A 12367-nucleotide genomic window follows, 5' to 3' on the forward strand; every position below is an offset into this window, starting at 1 on the left:
ACAACGCATACTTTTACTCCGCATACCATTACAACGCGGTATTTACAACGCATACCGCTACAACGCATAGCGCTTTGGGGTGCTGGATAGTGGTAAGTATAATTTACTATTCTAACTCCAGTCCCCGTGGACCCTAGGGAAGGTGTTGGATAGTAAATTAAACTTACCTCTTATCCTAGAGCGCCCCCCAGCGCCATGCGTTGTAACGGTATGCGTTGTAATGCCTGCGTTGTAGTGGTAGTGCGGAGTAAAAAATGCGTTGTAACAGGTGCATACCGTTGTGTTGATTGTGTGGAAGATGACTAAGGTGAAAAATTAGAGAGGTTGCAGAGATGCAAACTTTCCATTTCTTTGTAAAGGAAGTGGGTGTTTATTTTTCCAGTGCGTGAAATGAAATGAAATTAAATGAAATGAAATGAAATGAAATGTGATTTATAAAGCGCATGGCTGCCCGAGAGCGTCCCAGAACATTTCACAGCATTGCCGCATTAACCGATAATCGACGGCCCCCAGAGCGCGCCTTCCTCACTCTGGGGACCTTGGCCAGATTTCTGAGGTCAGAACGGAGAGTCCGAGAAGACTTGTAGGGGCAGATCAAATTCCTAAGAATAGGGGGTCCCTTATCCTGAAGTGACTTGTGGGTTATGCAAAGAGATTTACATTTTATTCTTTCACGTATAGGCAACCAGTGAAGAGATCTCAGTGCAGGCCTGGCCGAGGATCTTATTGAGGAGCCGGTAAGCAACCTAGCTACTGAGTTCTGAACACGTTGGAGGGTGTTGATGGTTGCTTCGGGTGCTGCCAAAAACAAGACATTGCTATAGTCCAGTCTAGATAATATTAACCCCTGGATTAGCAGTTTCTGGAATGGAATGGCAAGACTGGAAGAACTTTCCACACACACCGGAGTAGGCCATAACATATGCCTGCTGTTTTCTTCGCTTGGGTCCTGAAAGTCAGGTCCCGCTCAAACCACACCCCAAAGCATTTAATTTAGTCTTTCGGGCGGGAAGATCACCCAGACAGGGAGGCCAGATGGACTTGGGTAAAGATGTTAGTTGGTGGCCCAGGAGTATAAGCTCTGTTTTGGCTTCATTCAGTTTGAGCCGAGAGCTGGTCATATAGGAATGCATTCCAGAGAGGCAGGCAAATAGATTTTCTGAGCACCTCTCTTGTTGGGATAGCGAGACGACTAGTTGGGTGTCGTCCGCATAGGTAACTATTTTAATCCCAAAAGGATTAACCACATCCTCCAGTGGGGCCATATAAGCATTGAAAAGAGTAGGGCTCAATGAGGAGCCCTGAGGCACTCCACACTGGAGGGGGATAGATTTAGAAAGTGCGCTGCCTTCCCAGATCTGAAAGGTTCGGTTGCTCAAGAAAGATGAGAGCCATTGCAAAGCCATGCCCGATACTACCAATCTAGCGGGGCGCTGAATTAACATTCCATGGTCCACAGTGTCAAAAGCTGCACTTAGATCCAGGAGGATCGCAACAGCAGATCCCCCTGAATCCAAGATGCATCTTGCCTCTTCTGCCACCGCTATCAGGGCAGAATCGGTGCCCTGACCCGGGCGGAAGCCCGTTTGGGAATTACACAGCAGCTTGTTGTTTTCCAAAAAGGAGGAGAGCTGCTGGTTGACCATTTTCTCCGCGATTTTACTGAGGCCTGGTAACAGCGATATTGGGTGGAAGTTGGCCAGGTCAGAAGAATCGAGCCCTGGTTTATTTAGGAGGGCCTTCTCCATGGCCTGCTTCCAGCTAGGAGGGACAGCACCACGGGTAAGGGAGGCATTTAAAAGTTCAGTTGCTAAGGGGGCAATGGCATCTGAAATCCGCTTAAGAATATACATAGGCGCGGGATCAGACGGGGAGCCACTTTTCATAGAGGACAGAACTTTGCAAAAATCTTCCCTGGATATACAGGTAAAGGAATCCAGGAAAGGGCCAGGGGTAGGGGCAGAGTGGTCATCAGAATCAGGAATTGGCACACTATATGGTAGACTTTCTAAAATTGTTTGGATTTTAGTGTCAAAAACGTCCGCTGATTGGTTACATCTTGCTTCTGAGCTCTCCTGCCTAATTGGAGGGGAGGGTACCTTAAGGAGTTCTTTTACTATCTTGAAAGTTTCCCTGGACGAAAAAGGCCGCCTGGGCTTTATTCAGGGAGGTTTTATAAAGCCTCATAGCAGATCAAAATGCCGCTTTATTGTTGGAGGCCCAGTCTTTTCGCTATATGTGTTCTAATTTTTTGCATGTTTTTCTAAGATCTCTGAGTTCTATTGTGTACCATGGTGATTTAAAGACACTACCCTTCTTTGTTAGACTTTTTCTGGGTAGTACCACATCTAGGGAACTAATCAGCCAGTTTTGAAAATTAATATCCGCCACTAGTGGATCTGGCTCCGGCAGGGGAGCTGTTTGTTCAAGTGTCAGGGTCAATCTCTCCAAGAGTAGCCTAGACCAAGCCCTCTCTAAGGTGCGAGGTACAGTAACACGTGGTGAGTCCGTGCAAGTTTTCCATGCAAACAGGACTAAAAAATGATCGGACCATGGGAGAGGGAGATGGGGCTGGAATCCAACTGAGTAATATTAGAAAATATTGGGTCCAGAAGGTGTCCTTTGGAGTGAGTGGCCTCTTTATTTATAAGATTCAGCTCAAAAGATTTAAAATCGAGCCTAAGATCAGCTGCCACCTTATCATCAGGGTCATCAAAATGTAAATTTAGATCTCCTAATACAATAAAATTAGGTGATGACGCAGCTGCGGCTATAGTAGTGTCTAGAAGGGATCCTATGAACTGTCTCATACAGCCCGGAGGGCGATAAATAAGGAGACCTGACAGGGAATTGTTATGGGTGATTTGAATAATGAAATGAATACTTTCTGAGTCAGATATACAACTATCTTCAATCCTACAAGAAAACCTGTATTTGTGGACTATGGCAAGCCCACCTCCCTGCCCATATGACCTGTGTTGGCATTGAATAAGGAAACCATCCGGAAGAGCGCTAGTGATATCAAACTCCGAATTGGGAGATAACCATGTTTCTATTAAAAACAATATATCGAGATTACCATCCTGGATCATTAGGCTAAGCTCTAACGCATGCTTAGGTAGTGACCTGCAATTAAAAAGTGCCATGCTAAGCTGACTCAAAGCCTGTTCACCAGTTTTCTTTACCTAGGTGATTTTAGGACACAACTTACATTGCCTGAATTGGCTATCTGACCTCTCAAGCTGACCACATAGCGGGCCTACCTTTTGTCTTAGCTGTATGAGCTCGTCCCTGGAATATATCCTGCGGTGTTTAGGGGAAACCAACAGAATTTTTGGCCCTAAGCCCGGTCTGGTCCGGACGGGCACAGGCGGGCTTGCCTCTGGCGCGCCTCCTGTGCGCCATCGGCACGGACGGGAAGTGACGTTCATTTTGTAGTGTCTGGGCCGCCAATCGCCCGAACACTAGTGCGCTAATGTCTACCTCTCCTAAGATGGCGACGAAGTCTGCGCCCGTGGGGTAATTACCTGAAACCGAGCAGAGCCCTAAATCCGCCCCCGGTTACCAAATGAGCAATGGGGAGGTACCCACAAGATCGGAATACGAACAAATCTGAGCACAATACGTAATTTTTAAAAAGTAAGGTAAAAGCACCAAAATGCGTGATTTAAGAGTAGAAGCAGCCTAGGAGCTGAAGAAAGCTATGTCTACGTGTGTGTGCCCTGACTCCCGGCTTTTCGCCTCAGGAGCCCTAAGTTCTCATGTGGTTCGCGTGGCCTTCCTAGTCCAATTTGTAGTGTCTGGACCGCCAATCGCCCAAACACTAGTGCGCTAACGTCTACCTCTCCTAAGATGGTGCCCGAAGTCTGCGCCCGTGGGGTAGCTACCTGAAACCGAGCAGAGCCCTAAATCGGCCCCCGGTTACCAAATGAGCAATGAGGAGGTACCCACAAGATCGGAATACGAACAAATCTGAGCACAATACGTAATTTTTAAAAAGTAAGGTAAAAGCACCAAAATGCGTGATTTAAAAGTAGAAGCAGCCTAGGAGCTGGAGAAAGCTATGTCTACGTGTGTGTGCCCTGACTCCCGGCTTTTAGCCTCAGGAGCCCTAAGTTCTCATATGGTTCGCGTGGCCTTCCTAGTCCAATTTGTAGAGTCTGGACCGCCAATCGCCCGAACACTAGTGCGCTACCGTCTACCTCTCCTAAGATGGCGCCCGAAGTCTGCGCCCGTGGGGTAGCTACCTGAAACTGAGCAGAGCCGTAAATCAGCCCCCGGTTACCAAATGAGCAATGAGGAGGTACCCACAAGATCGGAATACGAACGAATCCGAGCACAATACGTAATTTTTAAAAAGTAAGGTAAAAGCACCAAAATGCATGATTTAAAAGTAGAAGCAGCCTAGGAGCTAGAGGAAGCTATGTCTACGTATGTGTGCCCTGACTCCCGGCTTTTCGCCTCAGGAGCCCTAAGTTCTCATGTCTATATGTATATATCCACTGAAAAAACCATAGGTTTCAGGCACATTACAGTTCGGAATTAGCATTTAAAAAACCTTAGAAATTCACTGAAAAAACCATAGGTTTCAGCCACGTTATAGTTAGGAATTAGCATTTAAAAAACCTTAGAAATTCACTGAAAAAACCATAGGTTTCACCCATGTTATAGTCAGCTGGACATTTCTCTCATACAAAACCATTGAAAATTCCCCTGTTATAGTTAGTTCAGCTAACCTTAACTCGTGCGCCTGCAATGCACTGCTGATGACGTCACATATTACATCACTCATGACATGGTCAGTGACATCAATCATGACATCACTGATGACATCTCAAACGACCTATTCATTGTGTGGCATGGGGTAGTGAATACGGCAGAGGAATATATTGAGATCCTGAATAAGAATGACTACAATTTACATTTCTCAGGATCCATTACTCCAGTGGCAGTGGATTACTTGGACCTGCGGGTGTTTATTTATAGTGGCCACATACAGACTGCACTTTTTAGAAAAGAAACTGCAGGTAATTCTATTCTGTTTGCCAGCAGTAGTCATCCACCCAGTTGGTCAGAAGCATACCCTATGGGGAACTATTGAGACTGCGTAGAAACAGCTCAAGAGATCAGGATTTCGAGGCGGCTGCCTCGGAATGTCTTGCAAGGTTCAGCCTTAGAGGGTACAATAAAAAATTGCTACAAAAGCACTCTTGAAAAAGTGAGACGAATCCCAAGGAAAGAACTTCTGAGTAAGAAATCTCCTAAGAGTGACTGTTCTAAGAATGAAGGGAAATTCAGGATGGTAACCCCATTTTCTTCTGGGGCAAATCAGTTGAGAGCTATGTTGAAGAAAAACTGGCACATTTTCCTGACGGACAATGTGCTGAAGAACGACCTACCACCACATCCCCATGTGACCTTTAGCAAAGCTAGGTCATTGAGGGATATGTTTGTGAGAAGCCATCTAGAGAAACCTACTCCCAGAACCAATACCTTACGGGAAATGAAAGGTTTTTTCCCCTGTGGCCGCTGCAAGGCCTGTGCGGCTAGCAGAAGGGTCCTCACATATGATATATATGATACGGGGAAAACCATGAAGATAAAAAAATTCATCACCTGCAGTACCTCCTATGTAGTTTATTGCTTGGTTTGCCCATGTGGCCTACGCTACATTGGGAGTACAATCAACCAATTAAAAATGAAAATACTTGAACATCTCCGCGCTATTGATAAGGCAGATCCGGCATATCCGGTAGCTCGTCACTTTTCGGAACTACATGGAAGGGATAGGAGCAAGCTGCAGTATTTCCGATTGGACTCCGTACCATTGAATGTAAGGGGAGGGGACCGGCTGAGAAGACTGCGCAGGCTAGAGTCGAGGTATATTATAGATCTGTCGACCAAACATCCTAGAGGCCTTAAAAGTGGTGAGGAAATGGCGGTTCACCTAGGAAAGTGAAAAGGAAATGAAGATAAATGTATGACATATTGTCTGATATGTTGCGAATATGATTTCCATATGAGATAGAGTGAATCCCATATGTACTGTTTATGCATTATTGTATGAATTTAGGTACAGGGATATAATTGATGAATTAGATGTAGAAACTAATGAATTGTTTGAGGAAATATGAAGGTTAGCCGCATGCTGTTGATCCTGATGAAAAAATAGGAAGTATAATTTTGAATTTCAGTTTTTTGTGATGATTGATAAAGTTTACAACAAAGTGGATAATTTGATGAGGGATATCAGCCGATCCATGGCTAGATAGTATGGTATGTTCCATTTGTTAATCTGTTTCCACTATGATTTGATTAACTTTATTTACAGTTCATGAACATAGTGTCATCGACACTGACAAAAGCTAAACGCCGAAACGCGTTTGTTGTGTGGTTCCTAAATAAAGAAAACTGTTGGACCTGACCCTCCGGAGTTATGGAATTTTTGCTGAAGGCGAAGATTGTGAGCGTGATATATATATATAGCGGTCGCCAGTAGGTATATATAGTTAGGATTTTTTCTCTATGGAACTTTTGAAAATTCTATGTCTAATAACTTTGGCGTTTGTGGACAGAATCGGCTGAAATTTTCAGGAAAATGGCACATTTTGTTTCTGAGCAGCCCCTGAAAATTTGAGGGGGTTCCGTCAAGGGGGGACCGAGAAAAAAGGGGGGTCCCAAAACGCGTTTTTCCCATGTTAATTTCCATAGGGCGTTTGGCCTCACTTTTAGCTCGAACGGCTGAATGGATTTACACGAAACTTGGCAAAATTGTAGGGACTGTTAGCCCGATGTGCCTTTGCTGGGTCTCTCTATATGTGCTCCAGTGGATTTTGAGCAATTAACGTTTAAAAAAACAGATATATCTGTGACAGCGTCCTGGATAGCGCACTAGTTCGCGTACTTTTCGCGTAACGGAGCTTTGCGAAGCGAAGCTGATTGGCTCTCCGGTGTCTGTCAACATTCTAAACAGTCCGTAGCGGCCGCCATCTTGTGTCTCGGTAGGATCGAGAGACAAGAGGAGGCCAAATCGAAGGGGGAAATGAAGGAAAGGGGGCAAGGTAGACCCCTTCTGACCCCCTAGGATTGATGAGGGGGATATTAAAGTGCCCCGCGGGGCCAAAAAAAAAATTTGTTTTTTTCGCGGGGTACGCCCTGTTAGCGTACCGGAAAGCGGTCTGGGGAGCGTACTATAAGGAAACAAGAATGATTGACTTTTAACTTATTGTATGTTTATTGATTGTTCGTTTTGTTTTGTTTTTTGTTTTTTTTTATTTACGTAGCTACATGTAGGTATCAATGTAGAGTCTATAATTTAATAAACGCCGTCTCCTTTGTAGATATCTTGCTTGTTGTTAAAGAAGTTATTGTGGTATATGGAATTCATACCATAGTCTGTCTGGAAAGCTGAAATAACATGGTGGCAGGAGATGATAAAGAGATGTTAAATACACATTGGGGATTATATAGTGGGAGAAAGGAAGTAACTATGAACAAAGTTAGTATGTAACACCAAAAAGTTGCATAGTATATTTAAAGTCTGACTTCACGTTATAATCAATTTGCTACTAGTTTTCAATATACATATAAAAATAAATAATGTGTCAAACAATTTTTGAATTAAGAAATAAAAATTTATTTTTAAGATTGTTTTTCAAAATTTAAAAGAAAATCTAAAAAATCGTGATCATTTTTTTCTTCATTTTTCAGTAGAAAATCTACTGCATCTACACATTGCACAAGTTTGTTGTTTATTGTATCGTCGAAGAAATCCTGGTCAACTTCCGTCTCCTTTTGGTTTTCTGTTTTAATATTCAAGTTATTTTCTTGTCCTTCCATTTTGAATTCTGGGGCTTTACGTTTCGCGCCTTGGTTCGCGTTCCAGAACGCTTCCGGGTGCGCTAACGCAGCACGTCATAAGGGGCATTACGTAGTAACGCGATATGTTGCGTTTACGGGACGCGTCACAATGTGCCTTTCTAACGCGGTATTTGCACTAACGGAACGTTTACCGATTCGCGGACCGGCAACGAAACAAGAAAAAATAATTTAAACTATAATATAAATTGATTTAATAAAATATAATATAAATATATATAAAATATATTTGTGAATTAGAATAAAAATATATGTTACAGCTATAGATATTAGCTTTTAAAAAACCAATGAAATTCACTGAAAAAACCATAGGTTTTAGACCATAGATAGTTAGGGATTAGCATTTACAAAACCAAGAAAATTCATTCAAAAAACCATTGGTTATAGACCATATATAGTTAGGAATTAGCATTTTCAAAACCTTAATTTACTCGCACAAAACCATAGAAATTCGAATATATAGTTAGTTGCAATAACTATATATCGCGCACCCGCAATCCACTGCTGATGATGTCACATATTACATCATTCATGACATGGTCAGTGACATCACTGCATTATGGTAGCATTCACAAGATTGAAAGGCAGTGAAAAAAGACTATGTTATCATACTATGCCTAGTACTTCTTCTATACCTGACATGAATACATGCTTTAACTGCTATTAAAATGATTTATAAAATATTTCTAAATGTTCGTGTGTTGCACATACATTAATTCTATAAATTATAGCGTTTTTTACAAAGTCAAATTATTTAGATACAAAACACTTCTATCTGGATAAATCCATATTGTATCAATGTTACGATATAACATAATAAAACGGCGCTATTCTTGTGTGTTATAAAGATAACCGGATAAATCCAAGCACCAAGTACTCAATAAAAGTGCATAGTGCAAACAATTCCTATTAAAAGGACTAATAAGACAGTGCAAAAAACAGTGGTGTGCAAATGAGCATAAAGAAGTGCAGTGCAATAAATATAATAAAATCTTGATAAAAAATTATAAAATACAATATACAAATTCATAGCAAGCATGTATAACAATTCATCAATAATAAGATACTCCATCCGGGTAAAACATTAAAATTGATAAAATTATACGAAAGTAGCTTAATTGCTAAAAATGAGCACATTGTAAAATATTAATCAAGATGAGGCAAGGAAAGGGTACTGACTTCAATGGAACTGCCGTTATTTAAAGATATCAAAAGTCAATATGGCAGAAAAACTGTTTTAAACTCTTTAACAATAGTTGGCAAAAATAAATGATAATGAAACCCTATAGATAAGTGTGCATATCCTCTGTATTGTTCAATCCCTGAGGCCACTTGCTGTCAAACCGGCTGAGAAGACTGCGCAGGCTAGAGTCGAGGTATATTATAGATCTGTCGACCAAACATCCTAGAGGCCTGAAAAGTGGTGAGGAAATGGCGGTTCACCTAGGAAAGTGAAAAGGAAATGAAGATAAATGTATGACATATTGTCTGATATGTTGCGAATATCATTTCCATATGAGATAGAGTGAATCCCATATGTACTGTTTATGCATTATTGTATGAATTTAGGTACAGGGATATAATTGATGAATTAGATGTAGAAACTAATGAATTGTTTGAGGAAATATGAAGGTTAGCCGCATGCTGTTGATCCTGATGAAAAAATAGGAAGTATAATTTTGAATTTCAGTTTTTTGTGATGATTGATAAAGTTTACAACAAAGTGGATAATTTGATGAGGGATATCAGCCGATCCATGGCTAGATAGTATGGTATGTTCCATTTGTTAATATGTTTATACCCTCTGCTTTTACACAAATGCCGATGCACGGCTATATTATATTTGCGTAGATGTAAAAGGAGAATATACACTCCAATATGGCGCTTGTGGTTCCTCAGAGGGGGGAGTCCCTTATCTGTTTCCACTATGATTTGATTAACTTTATTTACAGTTCATGAACATAGTGTCATCGACACTGACAAAAGCTAAACGCCGAAACGCGTTTGTTGTGTGGTTCCTAAATAAAGAAAACTGTTGGACCCGACCCTCCGGAGTTATGGAATTTTTGCTGAAGGCGAAGATTGTGAGCGTGATATATATATATATATATATATATGACTATCTCAGCTTTCTCTCGCCTGGAGCCCAGTCCTGGATACCGTCGGCGCAGAAGAAGAGAGGAGACCCAAGTGCAGGTGAGCGGTGTTTTATTCAATGATAGAAAAGGCGCACCTCAGCATAACGTTTCGGCCTTCACAGAGGCCTTGGTCACATGACGCATGCAAAGGAGGAGGCAACATTTAAAGTGCTAATGCCATTCAAAATGAAACGCCATTGGTTGAATATGGTCAGATGTGCAATACCAACAATAATAGACATAGACAACATATTTATGCTTGGAAAGCTCACATCCCGGGATAATCTCTTATGGAGTTTGTGGTGTGCAAAGAAGCAATGTGCAAAGTATCAATAAAGTGCAAATAGTGTCATATATACAATTGAAGTATCCAATAAATAACAACCCTTGTATCATATAAAACACAATGTTAAAATCAAAGTGTGAAATATATATACACATTAATAGTTAATATATATACAATGACCTATACTTTACACTATATACACAGGATGAGATTTCGGGTAGTTTGAACACATGGATGCATAAATGCATTTACCAGACCCTGAAATCGCAGCATCCTAATTTGAATATTTTTATTGCACAAGCCAACGGTCTGTCTAAGTCATGAGGTGAAAAATGAGGAGAGGAGATATCACTTTCTGAAATACCCAACAATATCGCAGCCTCTCCTCCTACACACCTATATTGAGATATGCACATCTAAGCATGGGCAGAAAATCCGTTCCGCTCGCGGATTTTGCGGATTTTCGGGAAATTCGCAATCCGCGAGATTCGCGAATCTCCCGCAAAATCCGCAAATCCGCGAGCAGCGGATTTTGCTCGCACTGCTCGCACTGTTTGCGTGAGTTCGCGCCCCGCGAATAAGTGCAAAATTGCAGAAATACGATCTTAGCAAAACTGAAAGTAACTACTTACCAGGTTCAAAAGTTCAGGCTCATCATTAGTAGCCATTTCCTGTAGTGCTTCCTGAGGGGCCCCTCCAGAGTTCAGTTGCCAGTTGAAACTATTATGTGACCCTGCTCTGAACCTCAGAATAGTTACACATATGCCACAAAGGTCCTGAATTACAGCTAAGGGAGACAAGCAGGAGCCAGGCTGGAAGTTAAAATCCATTAATCAGCCCCTAATTCATTATTGTCAGTTGGGGCAGGGCAGGTGTTGTAACTAATTTTGCAACAATGAAAGCACTTAGCAAGTGCAAAAGATCACTAATCAGGGCGCACTAAGGAAGCAGGTGCCAGCTAAAAAAATATTCTGTGACACATTAATCAGCCCCAAATTAATTCAGGTCACTTGAGGCAGGGAAGGTGTGCTTTGCTTTGCCGAAAATAATGTACACTGGACAACCAGAGGGTGTGGTGATGAAACAGAGGGTGGCATGGGTGGGCCAGAGGGTGGCATGAGTAGTCAGAGAGTGGCAGTGGTGACAGAGAGTGGCAGTGATGAAGAAGAGTGTCCCAAACAGGCTGGACACGTAGAAACAACAAGTTCGCAAAACTTGCGACCCGACAGGTAAGTTCGCAAATTGCGAAATTGTAAAAACCCTCGCGAACTGGCAGAAACACGGGCGAACACAAAAAAAAAAAAATCCGCAAATTCGCGGGAATTCGCGGATTTTGCGGATTGCGAGTTCGCAAATCCGCAAAATTCGCGAACGCGAGATCCGCAAAATTCGCCCATGCTTAATCAATTAGCATTAAAAAATGGCATTATAGTGAAAGTGAGTGATACAAGTTAGCTTTTTACTTTTTTTTGTTTTTTAGTTTTTTCCTTTTGTCAATTTTCTCATTTTGAGTACTGTCAAGCATATGCGTTTATTACACAACCATGTAGCTTAAGCCTAGGCTACACTTCACAACTGGGTCAATTGCAACCCTAGACATGCTCGGGACATGGGATATTGTAAAAATATCATATGCCCCTGTCCAGTTGATCAATAGGACAACCAAGCTGGTTATATACATGGGCAGGCCTAAATAACCGAGTCCTACAAAATTACCACAATGGCTCAATGGAAAGGTATGAGACCCAGAACAAAAAACTCCTTCAGAGACAGGTGTAAAAGTCTTCCGTTGAGTTCAACCCCCCCGGGGCTCTGCTGTCCATTTCCAGTATATATCTGGTCTCCAACCTTCTTTGGGCACCCTCCCTATCTCCACCTCTTCTCAGTGGGCCCACACTGTCTATAGCAAAGTATTTCAAAAGGGTGCTATCATTATTGTGGCATTCTTTGAAGTGGTGGGCCACCGGATATGCCGGGTCGCTGGTGTTGATGGCCCTTATGTGCTGGAGTATCCTCTTGTGCACCTGCAGCTTGGTGCTACCCACATACCGCAGGGCACACGGAC

This window comes from Lissotriton vulgaris, chromosome 8 (assembly GCF_964263255.1).
Source record: "Lissotriton vulgaris chromosome 8, aLisVul1.2, whole genome shotgun sequence".
Taxonomy (NCBI): domain Eukaryota; kingdom Metazoa; phylum Chordata; class Amphibia; order Caudata; family Salamandridae; genus Lissotriton; species Lissotriton vulgaris.